Source organism: Hemicordylus capensis, chromosome 1 (assembly GCF_027244095.1).
Source record: "Hemicordylus capensis ecotype Gifberg chromosome 1, rHemCap1.1.pri, whole genome shotgun sequence".
Lineage (NCBI taxonomy): Eukaryota > Metazoa > Chordata > Lepidosauria > Squamata > Cordylidae > Hemicordylus > Hemicordylus capensis.
The window spans coordinates 383,905,978-383,925,797 of NC_069657.1; the positions used below are offsets into that span (position 1 = coordinate 383,905,978).

The window sequence follows — 19,820 nt, forward strand, 5'->3', positions numbered from 1 at the left end:
TTCTGGACTACGTACAAAGGCAGCCCCACATAGAATGCATTGCAGTACTCAAGTCTTGAGGTTACCAGCAGTGTACTACTGTTCTGAGATCATGAACCTCAAGAAACAGACGCAGCTGGCGTATCAAACGAAGCTGATAGAAAGTGCTTCTGGCCATGCCTCATCTTAGGGAACCAGGGAAAGGTGTGAATCCAGAAGCTCTCCCAGAATGCATACCTGTTCCTTCTGAAGAGGTGTGATCTTATCTAGAACAGGTAGATCAATATTGCTTCCTGAGTGATGACCCTGCACAATAAGTATCTCCATCTTGTTTAGATTCAGTCTCAGTTTGTTATCCCTCATCCAGCCCATTACTGCCTCCAGGCAGGCGTTTAGGGAGGATATGCCATTCCCTGATGATGTTGACATGGAGAAATATTTGGGTGTCATCAGCGTGCTGATAGCACCCAGCACCAAATCTCCAGATGATCTCTCCCAATGGTTTCATGTAGATGTTAAAAAGCATTGGAGACAGTATGGAGCCTTGAGGGACCCCTTATAAAAACTCAGATTTTGAAGAGCAACAGCCTCCAAGTGACACCATTTGGAATCTGCCAGAAAGGTAGGAGTGGAGCTTTCGATACTATCGGCCATAGTATCCTTCTGGAACGTCTGAGAGTGTTTGGGGTGTGAGGCACTGCTTTGCAGTGGTTCCGCTCACTATGAACTCCTGAGCTGCACCAGACAACCTGGTCCTGAAGGGGATATTGAAGTCCCCCAGCACCATAAGCCTGGGGGACTCCAACACCAAACCCAAGACCAAGTCCGTGAGCTCAGTTAGGGACTTTATTGGGCATCAGGGTGATCGGTACACCAACAGAAGTCTCAATCTATCCCTGATCCCCAAACATAGGTACACACATTAAATATGATCAGACACTCTGATAGGGATCCTGGTAAGGGAGATATTATCCTTAAAGACCACAGCTACTCCACCTCCCCGCCCACACTCCCTTACCTGCCCCTCCACAGAGTACCCTGGAGGGAGAAGCTGGGCCCAAACTGGGCTTCCAGCCTCCCCCAACCAAGTCTCTGTGATACACACCAGGTCAGCCCGTTCATCCCTGATCCGGATTATCCATCCTGATCCATCCCAAATCTGGATTACTTCAAATTTGTTTTGGATTGACCTGGCATTACAGAGGAGCAAGGCAAGGTTCTGTGGGTCGTTGGCTCTTCTCCCCAAGGTCAAAGAGCTGGCAGGACAGCCGGAAGGGGAAACTTCTATTAAGTTTCTTATTTCCCTTCCCCTGCAAGGAAATAATTATATTTCATTACAATGGAATATAATTATCCACAGACCAAAACCAAATGTAACAGAAAAATAATAGCATAGAATGATGGTAAAAATAAGCCATTATGAACCCCTAAGCATAAAATGAGGGGGATAATAAGCCACCAAAAATTAAAACAATCCCAGCAGGTATTAACTCAAAATAAGAACTACATGGAAACAAAAAAAACCCCACACCAAATGTGACAATGAGATTAAACTAAATATCAAAAGCCCTGATAAACCAGACTGCCTTTGCCTGGCACCTTCAAGAGAATAAAGTATACATCAAGCAAAACTCTTGCAAGAGGGAGCTTCCCAAATTAAGTGCAAATACAGAAAAGGCCAGTAGCCACTTCCTAACCTTCACTGATGGGGACTCCCAGAAAGGGGGACTGCCAGATAGGAGCTGATGATCTTAGTTGCTTGGCAGGTTTATGTGGGAGCAAGTACTCCTTCAGGTACCTGGTCCAAGACTGTACGGTCCCAGGCTGTACTTTAAGATTTAAAACCAGCAGTTTGAGTTGTGCCCAGAAACAAACAAGAAGCCAATTCATATTTTTAAAGACAAGGGGGCTGTTCTCGTGAGCAGCTAAGCCCAGGCTTGACTGCACGTGAAAATTGCTGGCATCTGCGGAAATCCAGGCAGTGCTGTGGTGCCAAACCCAGAGCTGAAGCCTGCCTTTTAGCTGCGGTTAAGGGTGCAAACGCACCCTTAACCTGACTCCTGGGATCGTGGGTCAATGCGGGTGACTTGTACTCATGCTGACACAGAGATGGGCACCTAGAGCACCTGTCCCCTGGGGGAATCCCCCAGTGTACTGTACTCGGTGCTCAGTGCACTGTGGGATACCCAGAAGCCAGGATAACGGGTCCCAGCCTCAGAGATATCCTGCCCTGCCCCATACTGCACAGAGCAGTGGAGATTGTGTTGGAGTATGGAGTGTGCTCCCACCAGACAAGTTAAGAATGCTGGTCTGGGGGGAAAGGCAAGTTATGGGAACCCTTCCCCCTTCCCACCCGCCTGCCCAGCAGGTCATGTGAATGGCCTCAAGGTATTAGGTCTGTGCTAAGGAGGAACTGTATATACTCCTTTGCTGAAGTGCCCATCAAGCCAGGTTTTCAGGGATAAACAGCAAATCTCTCTCCCTCTCATAGTTCCCACAGCAAGGCTATCTTGTTGTCTCATCCACACAAAATGGATACATCATGCTATGCCACTGGATAAGAGTTTGAGAAAGTATCATGAAAATCATATAAGAATGTTTGAGCACACTCTTTTGAATATGTGAAAAGGCTTTTAAAGAAAGAGGGGGCAAAATCATAACAGAAGAGGAAGTTGCTTTACCATATTTATGATACTTCCATTTTTCTAAAAAGTAAGAAAAGACCTGCTTATACACATTAGACAACACTTGTACAATAACTGCATCTTATATCCAGTTGCAAAAGCTGGACAAAGGTGAAATGAAATGTATTCATCTCAGTTCCACCATTTTTAGCCACACCGGGGGCGGGGGAAGCTTCATATAAGTTAAAGACAATGGGGTCATTCACACAATCAAAAACTGCGTTCTACCTGGGTTTGGGAGCTGTGTGTGCTCCTAATTTTCAGTTGTGCTCCCAATTTTTGATGTGCTCCCAGCCTCCCATTGGGTAGAAATGATTGTGTGGGAGCAAGATAGGAGGAAAAGCTACCCAGGTTTTCCTCCTACCTTGCTTCCTCAAAACTGACAACTGGAAGCACATACAGCTCCCAAACCCAGGTAGAACACAGTTTTTGGTTGTGTAAATGACCTCATTGTAAGTTAAGCGCATTACACAACTGGTGCATTGTAAACGAAGATATGTGCTCTACCAGCATTCACTGGAAAGGGATGAATGGTTCCCCGTTGTGTGTCCTCCTGGAAATCCTTAAATAAATCCCTAGTCTCATTCCTTATCTTAGGTCAGAGCACTGATTTTCCAACATGCTAATGAAGAATACAAACAGAAACAAGTTGTTCTTGTAAGAACTAATCTACCTACTTTCCTTTCACTATAATCTTAATTGATGATTACCACCCTCATGTTAGTCCACTTCAGCCTTCTTCAGCCTTCATGTTTGGGGTGGATGACATCATCGCAAACAATGCTGTCAGGGTGAATCTTTTTGCCACTAAAACTTTGGGTTTGAAGGCAGCATCATGTCGTTTGGCCTCTGCTGCCGGCACCTCCGGTTTGTGCAAGCTGCACAAACCAGAGTTAAGGTTAGGAAGCTCCTCCCTCTCTTCTTCGTGATTGGCTGCAGCAGCTGTCTTTCATGCAAAGGAGAAAGCCCACACAGCCTGTTCCTCCCTCCTTGCAGTCTTCCAGACTGCAGATCGGGATCATTTGGGAGTACGGTGGGGGAATGGAGGCAAACTGTGGGTCAGTTGGGCCTACTGTTTACCGTTATGTCCAAAGGCTGCCATACATTGAATAAGGACAGTTATTTTTAAGTTCAACAACTTTCACCTCCTTATAATGAGCATTTTCCTAAAAATAAACAAACAGCTCATGGGAAAAGCAAAGTTTATGAAGGCTGTATGAAAATTGAGTGTAATAGAAAATTAATTTTAAAACACTTTGAAGTAAATATCTGGTATATTTTGTGTTTCATAAGAATTAAATATGTCAGTATCACACAATCAACAAAGGGTACCAAATGGTGTAAAATAAGCAAGTTGTTTTATGCTAGTTGAAAAAGTAGGTGCTGTTTATTTTCTCAAATATTCTGGGTTTGCTTTATTTCATTATTCTTCTTTGATTTCAATATTAAAATGCCAATATGCTAAGAGCAATACACCATACAGATCAAATGCAGATTGTGTACTAATACAAAAAGCAGGTCAAGAAACAGAGCAAGGATACAATCTAGCCAAAGTTAAGCACTTTCTGGTCTCATTGTTTTAAATGGAGACTAGTGAAGAGCAAACACATGCTTAGTTGTTTTACTGAAATCAATAAGTCATTATAGCCTACTTTTCAAAGGGATGAAGGCTTATGTGATCTCCATAGCCCAATTCAGATATTTTGTTGAACACTTATGCAAGTGTGCAGTGTACACAGGTACAGATCTGTACACAAGTACAGTTATTCACATGTTATGCTGAAGGTGATTTGAGTTCCCCATTGTTCTCTATGGATGAAACAAGCAGATAGGGATGTGTGAACCAGCTTGAGGTTGAGCCAGTTTGCAATCAAACTGGTCCGGCTCAAGGCCCCTTGAGCTGAACCCCCTTGAGCCCCCTTGAACCCTTGAGCCGAACCACCCGGGCTGGCTTTGAGCCGGTTCGGGGCTTCTAATGCTTTTTTAAATGGCCAAATGGCCAGTGTGCATGTGTGGCACCCTCCAAAATGGCCACTGCCACTGGAAAAAGGTTTAGAAGACCCCCAGAATGGGTCAAAATGGTCCTTGGAAGAGCGGGAAGATTCTGGTGGGGTGAGGGGAGATGGCAGAAACCACCACCCCCTGTGGCTGCAGCAGCACCTCCAAGACCACCTGACCTGGTGATGAGTGTTTAATTTTTTTTTAAACTTTAGAACCCCTGAACATGTTTGAATTAGAGACAAGCTGGGGGTCTGTTCGGGGGGCATAAAATTGAACATACACAGTTCAGAACTGGGCAAACTGGTTTTGTGCATATCCCTACTAGCAGAGTGTACTGCACATATTTTGCAACTGTTTCTTGAAAAACAACACTGTAGAACAGAAGCACACACAGTCCCTCCCAACATATAACATCTTATTTTGCCAAACACAGTCTGAAGACGGCCAGAAAACAAAAACAAAAACCACTGACCCAGAAACCACTGCCAGCCACAATGCCTGTGCTGCGGTAACATCATTGGCCTAAGTTGCTCTCTCACACATAATTATGACTCCGTACTTATTTGCAACAACTGCCACAGCACAGCAGCACTCTTAGCAGCCAGCAAGTATAGCCATAAGCTCAATCAGAAAAGGTCTTCAGCCACATTTTGCCTGGTCTTCAGCCACACCTTGCAATGTAGATTGCAGAGCAGACCAAAGCACTGAGTGAAGCACAAGTTAGTCAAGGCCAGACATGGAGCTCATTCACAGCAATCCCTGAGTAATAACATAGAGAGCTGCCACATTTCTCACCACAACACCATCTTACAAACAGACCAAGCCATGGCTCAAGGAAGACAGGCAGGCACTCAAGTTCTGCCTTTGTCAATCTGCAGTCCAGCAAAAACAGGTAGTAATAGCAACAATAGCACTGCAAGCATATTATACTCAGTGCTGAGAAAATAAAACCACACAGTCAAACCTTCCTTGATTCCTCCCTTCTCTCCTGATGTTAGGGTTCTCTCTGCCTCCCAGTCCCTTTGAATACATTTTGAAATTCCCTCCTTTTTTGTTCCCTCTTTGTCAATCTGAGGGAGGTTTTCTTTATTGAATAAACAAACTACTAGAATTTTACATTACGACACATTTACAAGATCAGAAATCCACAGGTTAGCAATATAGACCAGGATACATCAAGCAAAACCCAAGAAATACAGAATAGTCCTTACAAGCAAAGAAATACAACACGTCGGACTCTCATGTAATCGGGGGAGGGACATCGATCATCCATTTCCAGCGTATTTCCCATTCCGCCCTCGATAAGGAGCCCCATTCTTTTTGGACAAAACCATATAACCTCTTCCAGGCCAATTGCATTGTCTTCCCTGCTCCGATCTCATAGTCCCTTTTCACTTCCCCATTGCGATGGAGGAACATAGCATGCATGATATACAAACTGGTTAACCAAAAAACATAGATCGGAACCTTCCATTTACTCTCTAGAACTCCCCCTGACCTATCCCTCTTCCGACCCACTTTCTTACTAGGACTTGGCGGGAGAGATTGTCAATCTGAGATCCAACAAAAATAGTTCTAGCAGGAACAGCAATAATATACTCAGTGCTGAGGAAATAAAACCACAAAATCAAACCAACCTTCCTTCCTTCCTTCCTTCCTTCCTTCCTTCCTTCCTTCCTTCCTTCCTTCCTTCCTTCCTTCCTTCCTTCCTTCCTTCCTTCCTTCCTTCCTTCCTTCCTCATATATCCTCTTCTTGCACAAGAGCTCTCTCCCTCTGCCTCCCAGTCCCTTAGAATACATTTTTAAATTCCCCCCAAGAGTGTTTCACCCTCCCTCTTACCTCCCCCCAGCCAATGGGGACACAGTTGCCCATGCCAACACTTGATTTTAATGACAACAAGAAGCAAGGAAATCTGAAGCCAATTAAAAGCCATTGCCAGAAAACCAATCAGCAAGGGGGAAAGGTCCACCAAAATGGCCATACGAATCATGCGAATTGATTCACACTGAATTGGGTCTGATTCAATTCAACCTTTGATTAGCCCCTTCATTTAAAGGGCAAGTTGATTCATGGTCGAATCTGCAAATTGCCCCCGATTCAGCGTGAATTGATTCATACGCAAATCTAATATCCCTAGTACAGACATCCGTGCACATGTACAACATAATGTCTGAATAGGGCTCATGTCTGAAGGTGTGTGTGTGTCCTCTTCTAATAACTTTCATGTTCACAATTAAACACAAACACCATTCAAGCACATGAGGGGGATCCTAGAGGATGCCAACAGTGGTATATATTTTTAGTCAATCCACCATCTTGTATCAAGATGTTACTCACAGTACAGTTATTCCTTGCCAACTGCTGGTTTTCCAGCTGTAGTTTTGAGTATTTGCAACTGGGAAATTGTGGCAGGTCTCGCCAACTGTGACCTGAGTATTCATGGATTGGCTTTTGGGGGGGGGGGGAATTTGGGGTTTCCACCCCCCATGATTTTTGGAGGGCAAAGGGTGATTTATGGGGGTCAGGGGTGATTTTCAGGGATTCCCCCTGTCTTTTACTGTATTTTGTGGTCCTTTCACGAATGCCATTCTCCATACCCTCTGTTTGCCATTGATTTCAATGGCTTGCCAACCGCAAATTCGCCAGCCACAAGGTTGTCCTGGAATGGCACACTAGCAGTTGGAGGGATGACTGTATAGACACTTTTGTAACCTGTGGGCTGTGAGTTGAATACAAATCAAATTCACACAGCACATGGGACAGGATCCCATGACAGAGATATATATTTATTTTCCCATGTTGTTTCAAGATAACAGCTACTCACCACCCCTTTGGTGACAGTCAGACAGAAACCAAAATTCACATCACATAGATGGAGATCCTAGGGAAGAGTTACCATGTTAGAAGCAGAAAATGGTTTCCATTAGAACAGGCTTGCTCAACTTAGCTCCCCCCATCTGTTTTTGGACTACAACTCCCATAATCCTCAGCCACAGTGGCCAATAGCCTAGGATTGTGGGAGCTGAAGGCCAACATCTACAGGAGGGCCAAAGTTGAGCAGCCCTGCATCAGAACAACTCAGAAAATGCTCTATACATTCTGGTGGTTAAGAAGATATAATAGGGCAAGTGTTGCTTGTCTGGTACAAGTTAGGGACAGGGGCATATCTAGGGTAGGGCAGGCAAGGCACATGCCCTGGGCGCCACTTGAAGGGGGGCGCAAATTCTTAAAATTAATTATTTTTAAAATGGTCACCAAAAACAAAATGGCCACTGCACATGCTCAAATGGCCTCTGTGAGGCCCTAGGCCATGCCAGGCCTCGCAGAGGCCATTTGAGCATGCACGGTGGCCATTTTGTTTCCAGCAGTCATTTTGTTAAAAAACACAATTATTTTAAAAAATGGCCACAGCACATGCTCAAATGGTCTCTGCAAGGCCCTAGAGGCCAGCGGGGGGAGGGGTAACCTTTGCAGATGCCCCCCTCCCACGGCCTATAGGAAGCACCCCGAAGGGGCTACAGGTTAAAAAATAACAATTTAAAATAAGTCACTGTACACATATTCAATTTGGCACTATGTACAGAGAATCAGGGCTAGTGAATACTGAGCTGAACCTTATGAGCTAGGATTGTATTCATTTGCTCTTACTTTGCTTCTTATGATAAGTGAGTTAAATGTGGCGTCTTAATAATATGGCTATTAATGGTGAGTTTGTCTTTGAATCAGTGTGAAATCCTTAGTATTAAGGCCCACTGGGAGTTTCTTGCTCTCTTTCTCTCATTTTAACTGTCTTTCTGAAATACCAGAATATATTCCAAGCAGTGACACAGTTTAATCTGCATATCCTTTAATTATTTTCCGAGTATCTGGGAAAAGCCAAATTCTCCATTTATTTTTAAAACATATGTAATAGTGATGCTACAATGCATAGTAGACAATTAGACAGGCACTTCTGTTTAGTTTTCCAAGTACACCTCCAAATAGTATTTGGGTATTTCATGAGCCCCAGCATACTGAAATTTGTAGTTTCCCAGCATTTTTTGGTCTGGCTACATCCACTGCTAAATAGTTTTTGAAATTTTAAAAGATTTAAGAGCTTGACTTATATTTTTCAGCTGATATTATAGTAAAGTTATGTGAAAGATGGGTGTCAGATGTTTGGACAGGGGGCGCAATTTCAGTGCTTGCCCTAGGCGCTATTTTCCCTAGATACGCCTGCTGTCAGTCAGATTTCAGGACTACAGGAGAACAATGTTGCCAGTTTAGAGGTGCCAGAGACAAGTAGCACAGTCAAGGGCAAGCATGGGTCAGTTTCCAGAGGCAGCAGTCAAGGGAACCAGAGGCAGATAACATTTCCACTACAATAGGCAAGAGGTCATCTCCCAAAGGCAGATGATATCATCCAAGGCAGGCAGGCTCCAAATGGCAGCAGTCTAGGGAAAAGGAGGCAAGGTGAGATAAAGAAGTTCAGAGTTCAACATCTCTGCCTGAAAAGTTGCTTGCATTGAGAAACCACCAGGCTTCAGGCAGCAGTTATATACTGTACAGCCAGCCAGGCCTAAAATAAGCTGCCTTTACTTAGCTGTATTTATTTACAGTATTGTTTTAGTCTGCTCTTCTTTCAAAGAGCTCAAGGTGGCATACTTGGATTCCTCTCCTTCATACCATACTCACAATAACCTTGTGAGGTAGATTAGGCCAAGGGATGAACTGGGCCAAAGTCACCCACTAAGCTTCATGGCTGAGTTGGGATTTTTCAATCAGATCTCTCCTCTCAAATTACAGCACTACAAACATCTTAAGACTGTTTTCTTACTCCATTGTTTATGTTTTGTTGTACATCACCTTGTGGTCAGTCAATCAATCAATCAATCAATCCGTTCCTTTATTACTGTCACCGACCAGCACAATATATAAACAGAAGCCCAACAAAATAAACCTACAAGGTTATGATACAATAATTAAACACACAGTTAAACACAGTTAACAATGATTCTTAATGAACTCCTGGCAAATTTTATTGACTATTAAACAGAACTTAGCCACATTATAAGATCTCAGATCATTCTGGTCTGTTAAAAGATAATCAAGAAAAAAAGAATTTGTACAATCTGAATGGCAGCTAATAAAAGGGGTTATATGTTTATGCCGTATATCTCAGTAAAATTGACAATAAAGGAGCACATGGGCCGTATTTTCGGTATCTCCCAATTTGCAGAGACAAGTGCATTCTTTGTAGGAGATTTTTCAATATCTCCCATCCAGGACTGCTGTTTGCAAGGCATTGCATCGTGCCTGTGTCAAAATTCTGCGGTATTTTGGCACAGTTATCTGGTTTAGGTATCTGGCAGGGTTGAAACTTGGTTGCCCAACTGGACACCAACAGGAATGGAGCCCTGATCAATTTGATGCTCCATGTCATATATTCTTTGTCTGAGTCTGACCCTGGCATTGTCATATCCCAAAGTAATCAGTATGAAATGGGAGAAACCATAATGTTGCAGCCTTTCCTCCAGCTCTCTTTTCCACCTGGAGTGATAGATGTCCTTTAGCACAAGTGGAGCTAGATCTGGCGGGTGGAAAACCAGCTTCAGCCAGAATTCAAAGATATTGATCCATGTTCTGGTCTCTACTTTAAGCAGTCCTGCTTCCAGATGTAGGACAGCACTGGGCACATACCAAGGTAAAAATGTTCCACAGGAACTTAGATTGCACAGTTTCCAGTTTAGAGAAGTTGGAGTATGTGCCAAGTTGAGCTCCATATAGGAGCTGTGCTCGTACTTTAGCCAAAAAGTTTTTTTGCGGAGGGGAACACCTTGTGATGATTATAAGAAAGAAACATTTTCAACCCCTCCGCAATAAAACTCTTTTTGGCTAAAGTACGAGCAGACTTCTATCACTGAAGTCTATAGTAACAAATAAGGTATTCATTCTCCCACTAATTCACACTCTGAGGGAGTAAGTGGTTTTTATGCAGTTTGACCACCTAATTGCAAAAGGCTGGGAAAAGTGGTGCCACACTCAATCACGTTTGAAATCTGGCCTCAATTTGTTTGCTTTATTTATTATTATTATTTTACACAGTCAGACAGGTGTTATTGACTGGTTTGTTTTATCCAGACATCGAGTCCTTCCCAAGGACCTGGGATGCCAGAATTTTATTGTCAATGTTGTTGCAGTTGTTATAGATATCGTCGCAGAATATAGGCTGTTCCCAGTAAAGCTGCTTTTTGTAATTGGCTGATGGTGATTTCTGTGGCCCCTATGGTGTTGAGGTGCTCTTCAAGGTCTTTTGGAACTGCTCCCAGGGCGCCAATGACCACTGGGATTATTTGGGTCTTTTTCTGCCACAGCCTTTCAATTTCAATTTGTAGATCTTTGTATTTGGTGGTTTTTTTCTATTTCTTTTTCTTCTAATCTGCTATCCCCTGGTATTGCTATGTCGATTATTTTCACTTGTTTTTCTTTCTTCTCGACTACAGTTATATCTGGTGTATTGTGTGGCAGATGTTTGTCTGTTTGTAGTCGGAAGTCCCATAATATTTTTACATCTTCATTTGCTTCAACTTTTTCAATGTTATGGTCCCACCAATGTTTGGCTACAGGTAGCTTGTATTTTTTGCAGATGTTCCAGTGTATCATCCTTGCTACCTTGTCATGCCTTTGTTTGTAGTCAGTCTGTGCGATCTTTTTACAACAGCTGATTAGGTGGTCCACTGTTTCATCTGCTTCTTTACAAAGGTGGCACTTGCTTGTTGTTGTTGACTTTTCTACTTTTGCTCTTATTGCATTTGTTCTTAGTGCCTGTTCTTGTGCAGCCAGTATTAAACCCTCTGTTTCTTTTTTCAAGTTGCCATTCTTAAGCCATTGCCAGGTCTTGGTGATGTCTGCTTTTCCACTTATATTGTGCAAATATTGACCATGCAATGACTTATTTCTCCATTTTTCTGCTCAGTTCTTAACTTGTTCTTTCTTGTAGGCCTGCTTTGTTTCATTGGTGTTGAATAGTTTCTTGTTATTGACCATTTGAAGTGCATCTTCTTCACTGTCCTTGATATATTCTTCAAGGCCTCTTTTCTTTTTCTCTACTGTTTGATGGACTTGCAGCATTCCTCTTCCACCTGAGCTGCGAGGGAGGTATAGCCTATCAACATCACTGTGGGGGTGCAGAGCATGATTGATGATCATTATTTTCCTGGTCTTACGATCTAGCGTCTCTAGCTCTGCCTGGGTCCAGTCTATTATTCCTGCAGTGTATCTGATAACAGGTACAGCCCAGGTGTTTATGGCTTGTATGGTGTTCCCGCCATTGAGTTTGGACTTGAGGATTTTTCTAACTCTCCTGATGTATTCACTTCCCATTTTTCTTTTAACTTCAGTGTGTGCAATGTTATCAGCCTGGAGAATGCCCAAGTATTTGTAAGGTTCTTTCTCTTCCAGGTTCTTGATCTTGCTTCCATTGGGCAGTTCTATTCCTTCTGTTTTTCTTATTTTCCCTCTGTTCATTATTAATGTAGCACACTTGTCTAGTCCAAACGCCATTGCTATATCGCTACTGAATATACGGACAGTGTTTAGCAGTGATTCGATTTCTGACTGGGTCTTTCCATACAACTTCAGATCGTCCATGTACAGCAGATGGTTGATTTTACTTGATGTTTTAGATGTTTGGTATCCGAGGCCTGTTTTGTTTAGTATTTGTGAATGTGGAGTCATGATGATTACAAAAAATAGAGGGGATAGTGAGCCCCCTTGGAAAATGCCTCTTCTAATGCTAACTTGTCCAAGTGTCTCGCCATTGATTGTTAACTGTGTACTCCACATGCTCATTGCTTTTTTAAAATAAATATCTGAATGTTTTTTCTGACACCAGTTGTTTCTAAACATTTTAGTATCCATGTGTGAGGCCATGAGTCAAAGGCTTTCTTGTAGTCAATCCATGCAACACTTAGATTAGTTTTTCTTCTCTTGCAATTTTCTAAAATCATTTTGTCAATGAGCAGCTGGTCTTTTGTGCCTCTGGTGTTCGGGCAATTTCCTTTCTGTTCAACTGGAAGCTGTTTGTTAGTTAATAAGTGTTGCATGACTTCATCTGCCATTATTCCAGTTAATAATTTGAACATGGTTGGCAGAGAGGTTATCGGTCTATAATTACTTGGAACTGCACCTTTTGCTGGGTCTTTCATGATGAGATGAATTTTCCCAGTTGTTAGCCATTGTTCAATATCACCTCCTTGCAAAATGTGATTGAACTGTTTTGATAGTTGTTTATGAAGGCTTGTTAGGTGTTTAAGCCAAAAGCCATGCAGTTCATCGTCGCCTGGAGCAGTCCAATTTTTAATTTTCTTTGCTCTTTCACTTATTAATTCTGGTGTTATTATTAGATCTTGCATTTGTTGGTTACATTTTTTTGACCTCTTTCACCCAACCTGCTTTTTTATTATAGTCTATTGGATTGTCCCATAATTTCCCCCAGAATTGCACTGTTTCTTTTTTATTTGGTGTTTCTATGTTTCTTGTAGTTTCTCCTTCTATGCTTTGGTAGAAACGTCTCTGATTCGATTGGAATTGGAGATTCTGCCTGTGTTGTGTAATTCTGGCTTCGTATCTGGTAATCTTCTTTGACATTGTTGTTATTTGCTATTTTATTATTTCCAGGACTTCTCTAATTTTCCTTGAATCTAGGTGGTATTTTTGGATCAGATACTGTTTGGTGTTTTCATTCTTCAGCTTCTTGTCTTTCGTATCTTTCAATTTACTAGCATCTGATCTAAGCCTGGCGATTTTATTTTCTAACCTAATCTGCCATTTAGGTGATGTACTACTTTCTTTTTTGACAGGTCCACTGATCTTATATCCGAGCTCTTGTGTTGTTATTGTTGCCGCACTGTACATTAGTTGGTTTTTTTCTTGCAAGTTATTGGTTGTTATTTCTGCAAGTGCAGCATTGACATCTTAATGCCTGAGCAAGTTGTTTTTTGGCAACTGTTTTTAGAGCTGGAAGTCGAACCCTGGTGGTTGTTTGGTTCATGTGCTCAGTTATATTTTGCTTTAGTTCTTGTTGCTTTTTTGTTAAACGGCATTTGAGTTTTTGAGGTGAAGTCAAAGGGGAAGTTGCCTGGTTTTGATTTTGAAACAGTTCAGCACCAATGGCATCCTCGATTTCCAACACCTCCTCCACCTGCGCCTGAGCAACTTCTTCAGTTGGTGGTAATTCTTCTTCCATATCTTGAGCCTGTGTTGCTCTTTGCAGTTCTTCCAGCTCAACTTCTGTGAATACTTTATTTCTTATTATGAATCTTCTCTGGTCTGCTAGCCTTTGTTCTGTTATTTCTGTATCTGGATGCGTCTCTTTCCAAATTTGTAACATTCTTTTTAAATAACCTCTTCTAGTTGGACTGGACTTGTAATAGCAGATCATTATTTCCTTGTTGTCATTTTTCGTATATTTTTTCTGGTTAAGAGACGTTTCTTCCAGTAACCTTGCAGTCTCCAGCCCTGGTTGCTCAACTGAAGATCTTGAGTCCTGTAGCCCACTTGCCACCAGATGTCCAGGGACTCCAGCACCTGGCACGGTCCTTGTTGACCCAGGCGATGACCAATTCAGTATTGATTTATTAAAGTTACATCTCACCATATTGTTGATGGGAGAGGCACTCTTCATCTGGCTCCTCTGGTGAGACCTGTCCAGTATGGTTGGACCTCTGGCATAGTTCTCACCTTTCTCAGAGCACACAAGCCCCACAACCACGCCAAGGTAGTGCCTCACTGGGGGATGATGATGATGATGAAGATGATGATTAATTCTATTTCTAAACCACCCTTCCAAAAATGATTCAGGGTGGTTTACACAGAGAATTAACAAACAAATAAGATGGAGCCCTGTCCCCAAAGGGCTCACAATCTAAAAAGAAACACAAGATAGATACGAGCAACAGTCACTGGAGGTACTGTGCTGGGGGTGGACAGGGCCAGTTACTCCCCCCTGCTTAATAAAGAGAATCACCACATTAAAGGTGCCTCTTTGCCAAGTTAGCAGGGGTTAGTGGTTATGAGGAGCAGAGCTTTTTCAGTGCCAGTGCCATTGCTTTGGAGCACTCTTCCCAGGGGTGTGTGTATGTGTTATGGGCAAGAAAATTCACTTTGGACCTAGCATGCTCCCAGTATCTCTGCTTTATCTTGTGAGGAGAATGTGTACTTAACTATATATTCCAACTAATCACTTGTGTTACAAAAGTTCTACAGACAAGTTTGGGTAACCTCAGTAAAACACTAATGGTTTTGCAACTTTTGCTGTGAATAAAATAGCTTGGTTAAATTCAGTGAAGTGACAGGTTAGAGCAGATGGTAGGACTGATTCAGTTGCTTTGTAATGACTTATCACTGCTAGACTGCAGCAGGAGTGTTTGGTAGTCTTCTTTTAATCTTTGACACACAACTCCTCTCTCTCCATTGCTTAGATTTCTAGAATTATAACCTATGAACTGGAACTTATATAATTAGCAGAGTGCACTGACACCTGAAATAATGTTCAAATATGTTATGACTTTTGCAGTTGGGGACAAAAGCTCTATAACTCAGGAGAGTCAAAAACGAAGAGAAATTAGTTTAGTGATATTATCTTGGCCCTTTAGGGACAGCACTTCACAAAGTCATAAGAAAATAATTTCATAGTATCAGCAGGTTCCTCCTTGAGAGAAAACCAGAACTGAGCTTGCATAGAAATGAGATTATTTTGAATCTTCTTTTATAGCAATTAGGAACATCTGCAAAATGGCAGGAAAAGCCACAGGGATAAAGCAAGCCAACCAGCTCTCAAGAGTGGCAAATAAATATGTCCATTCCTCAACATGAAGAAAAAGAAATCCTTGAGTTTTAGCTGGCTTGAGTCATCTCTTTCTCCCTCATCTGTCGGGGGGGGGGGGGAGGAATGAAAAGCCTAAGATCAAATATATTTGCTGTCTTAGAAACGTAAGGGGAAAAGATTGTAAAGTTAAGTATGCATATTTTCTTCTTGTTTCTGAGAACCACATGTGGGAATGGATGAATCACACTTTGACTGCAAAAAGAGCATTAACAAAGTTAAGTGAAGACATATCTTTTGTAATTGGCTATTCTTACCTGAGTAGCAAATGTGGAGTGACTAGTATTCTACGGACAGAATATTTAATGTGATGATCTTGACGTTATGTGATAATTTGCTTCTGGCAAAGTTGAGTGGTGCTTCTCTTGAAGACAAATGGTATCTGCTTTTGCCTTTGCACACTGGTGGAAACATTGACACTGGAACCACAGCGGCTGCAGCACACTCAAGAGCACCCCAACCCATCCTATGGCAACAAATGGGAGAGACAGCATGCTTGCCAGTGTTCCCTGCTAAATACCTCTGAGCTATCAATATTTCAGAAAGGGAGAGGGAAACAGCATGGCTATAAAATACCCACACACTCACAATTCTGAGAGTGAAAAGCACTGCCCTAGCACTTCCTGCAGATAAGCTCTAACTTTCTCATGGCAGGTCAGGAGTAGCCAACTTGAGGTTCTCCAGACTACCGCTCCTATCATCTCTAGCTGCCATTTATTGATGGAAGTTGTACTCCAACAACAGCTGGAGGTCCTCAAGTTGACCACCCCTGACACAGGTTAGTCAAACGTAAGTATTCAAGAAGGTCCTGTTTATGAAAGGAAATTACTGTTTGCATTGGGTTGGATTGATAGGGTGAAACACAAAGGAAAACCACAATAAATTTGGATAACAAGGAGTTGCAGATAAGTAAAGATCTGATAAGATTTTTTTTTTTTTTGGCTATAATATCATTTCCTTTAATGACTCTTCTAAATGCAGCATCCCATCCCTATACCCTACACTGCAAAATCTCTCAATAGTTCCAGTAGAATTACTACATTTAACCTGCAGGAATGAATAGCTTTATGACAGAGAGATATATTCACTTTCACAATCCCCAGTGCTATCTCTCTGCATTTACATAGGTTCAGGGATGACTCAAAGTGCAAGACAAGTGGGGGGGGGGGGAACAGGCTCTCTTCACCTAAATGATGGCTTGTCTTCTTATCTTGCACACCTATGAAAACTGTACTCAGTAAATCTCAGAACCTTTTATTTTGAATAAAATGGTAGTCTATAAATGCACAAATTTGTGCTGCATCTCTTTAAACCAAGAATAGCCATGCTTTAATTGCAGCAGCATATGAAAACAAGGAGACATAAGGCTAGTTTACATGATCTTTAATAGTGTAGGATAAGTATCCTACCCAAATTTGAGAGTTGTGCATACTCCCTTTTTGTGCTTTAAAAAAAAGATAGGAGTGGGGGATGTGATACTCTGTGAGGCTTGTGCGGGGTATGAGGGCTCCTACCTCATTAAACAGCTGGGTACAACTGCTGTTGGATCCCTCCTACCCAGCAGGAGCCTCACAGAAAAGCTGCATATGAATGGAAGTGTCCCAGTGAGGCCGGCTATCCTTACCTCCGAGGACGAGGACGGAGTGATGAGAGGGCCTAAGGTAACAGGGACGGGTGGCAGCCAGGGAGAGAAGAAGGAAAGACTGCTAACTTGGCAAAAGGCACCTGACCTTTTAACGTAGTGATTCTCTTTATTTAGCAGTGGGAGAGTAACTGGCCCTATCCACCCCCAGCACAGTACTTCCAGTGACTGTTGCTGGTATCTATCTTGTGTTAGTTAATTTTATTAGTCTTGATTTACATTGTATCATAACTGTTGTGAACTGCCCTGAGCAGTAGTGTACTGGAGGGGCGGGGTATAAATATTTTAATTTTTAAAAAACCAAATAAATAAATAAATCCTTCTCCGGTGTGTCCTCTCCACCCTTCTGTAAGGTTGTGTGTTCAACCTCTTTGTTTTATTTTTGCTATTTTGAACAAAACATTTTTTTATTTTTTATTTAGATTTGCCTATCTTTCAGGAAGTAGACTGTGGCCTTTTGCTGCTACTCACCCTGTACCAAGCCTGTCATTTTACTTCATCTCTGCTTCAGTTGTCCCTGTTGAATCATTTCACCCATTCCACTTGTTCCTAGCATTATTTGCAACCAGTTCTTTCTGTTTAATCTTCCAGGAGCCAACTCTGCAGTATTTTGTCTCTGCAGGCTACTTCCTATGTCTCTTTTATCCTTTCATCCATTCTTTGAAGAATGTAACATATTGACATGAAACAAATTATATATAAATGTGTGGTAGCATTTCATGTTGATCCTTCAAAAGAAAGAAACCATGAATGGAGATATTACATTTCAGACATCAACCTGCTTCTCCATTCCCTCTTTGAGTCATCCAAGTCTCCCAGCATTGCTTCCAACCAAGACCAAATTCATGGAATCAACTCTTTAACACTTTTATTAAAAGAATAATAATCCTTACTCATAATTAAGCTTAATTTAGAGTCGATAATTTCAGCAAGTAATCATTTAGCAGCTCAGTCCCAGAAGAATAAATGACTAACTTAAGTTATAAATATTGCTGTCAGATAACTAATAATTGAATCTGCATAATGAAAATATGTAAATAACTCAAAATAATAGACATTATGATCCCATTGTTTCCCTAAGGTGCTTTAAGGACTTGAGCATTGTTACTGTCACTGTGTTCTATCATGAGCCTTCACCTTATCTGCACTCACTTCTTAGCTGTTACTTAAGAAGAACCTTGCTCCCCTCATAAGAACATAAGAATAGCCCTGCTGGATTAGGCCCAAGCCCCATCTAGTCCATCACCCTGTTTCCTACAGTGGCCCACCAGATGCCTCTGGGAAGCCCACAAGCAGGAGATGAAAGGATGCCCCCTCTCCTGTTGTTGCTCCCCTGAAGCTGATGTTCAGAGGCATCTTGCCTCTGAACCTGGAGATAGCCATCAAGATTAGGTAGCCTATAATCATCAAGACTAATAGCCATTGATACTCATCCTCCATTTGTCTAAGTCCCGCTTAAAACTATCCGAGCTGGTGACCATCACTATATCCCATGGCAGAGAATTCCATAGATTAAGTATGCGCTGTATGAAGAAGTACTTCTTGTCTGTCCTAAATTTCCTGGCATTCAGTTTCATGGGATGAATCTTGGTCCTAGTGCTGTGAGAGAGGGAGAAGAACTTCTCCCTATCCACTATTTCCACACCATGCATAATTTTATAAACCTCTATCATGCCTCCCCTTAGTGAGCTTTGTGGGCCACTCAAGCCCATGGAGGTGACTGTTAGGCACATCTTATTTTCTAGTCATCCCAAACAAAAGACGGGGCCATAAGGCTCTGAAATAACTCAGTATGATGTGTATATGTCACTTCATTGCAACTTGTAATTGTGCGATATTGATTTGTTGCCCTCAGATCTGTTTACCATAATTACTTTTTCCCCTCCAAATATTATTTCTGAATCTCCCAGGGAGTGATCTTTTGTGTTGCTTTTTGCTTAATTATATTAGTTTACATGATGTTTTCATTTTGTAATATATATTGGTATGATCAAAGCATACATAGTCTTAAATTATTACATAAATATCTTCCATTCTCTGCAGTTTAACCTAATTACTAATTGTGTGTTTTTTCTACTGTTGCCAACTCATCTGTGTACTATAAACTTTATTTTTTGTAAACCAAAGTGAATGAACACAATCAAATATTTTTTCTATTAAGGATTGTTCCACAAGGAGGTATTGTAATCAGGAAACGAACTACTGGACTCACTGTTAATAAAGACTGGACACTGTGATGCATGTCATTCTTCAGATCTTCAGATGCCAAAAGTCATACTGTCAACATGGAATGTATCGCTACAAATACTACAAAGAAAAATGGTTCTGGGAAAAGGCAGAGAACGAAACCTTGAAGTAAACAATTGTTTAAATTTTAAACTAAAGCTGGTTGTGGAAAGGAGTCTTTTACATATCTGTGAGAAAACCACACTCACACAAACAAGCACAAATGCATTGCCAGCATTCGCAGTAGTTTCCTTCACTTCCAGTTTCCACACCCATTGGACAAATTACTTTTAAAACTTGACATCAGCTGTGGGAACTGCATTGATAAAAATTCTAGAGAATGTTAGCAGCAACCTGGTTCCTGGCTTGGGCATACACTGATGCTGTCTTGGCTTATGATCAATTTGGTCACTAGAGATTATA

The 19,820-nt window shown here is 41.7% G+C and overlaps 1 long non-coding RNA gene across 1 annotated transcript in view; it reads left to right on the forward strand.

Annotated features, from left to right (window-relative positions):
• Positions 1-19,555, forward strand: part of LOC128346738 (uncharacterized) — a 31,627-nt gene extending 12,072 nt beyond the window's left edge. Inside the window, exon 2 of the long non-coding RNA XR_008317163.1 lies at positions 19,333-19,555. This is a non-coding gene — a long non-coding RNA (uncharacterized LOC128346738). The remainder of the gene's footprint in view (positions 1-19,332) is intronic.
• Positions 19,556-19,820: the final 265 nt, after the last annotated feature.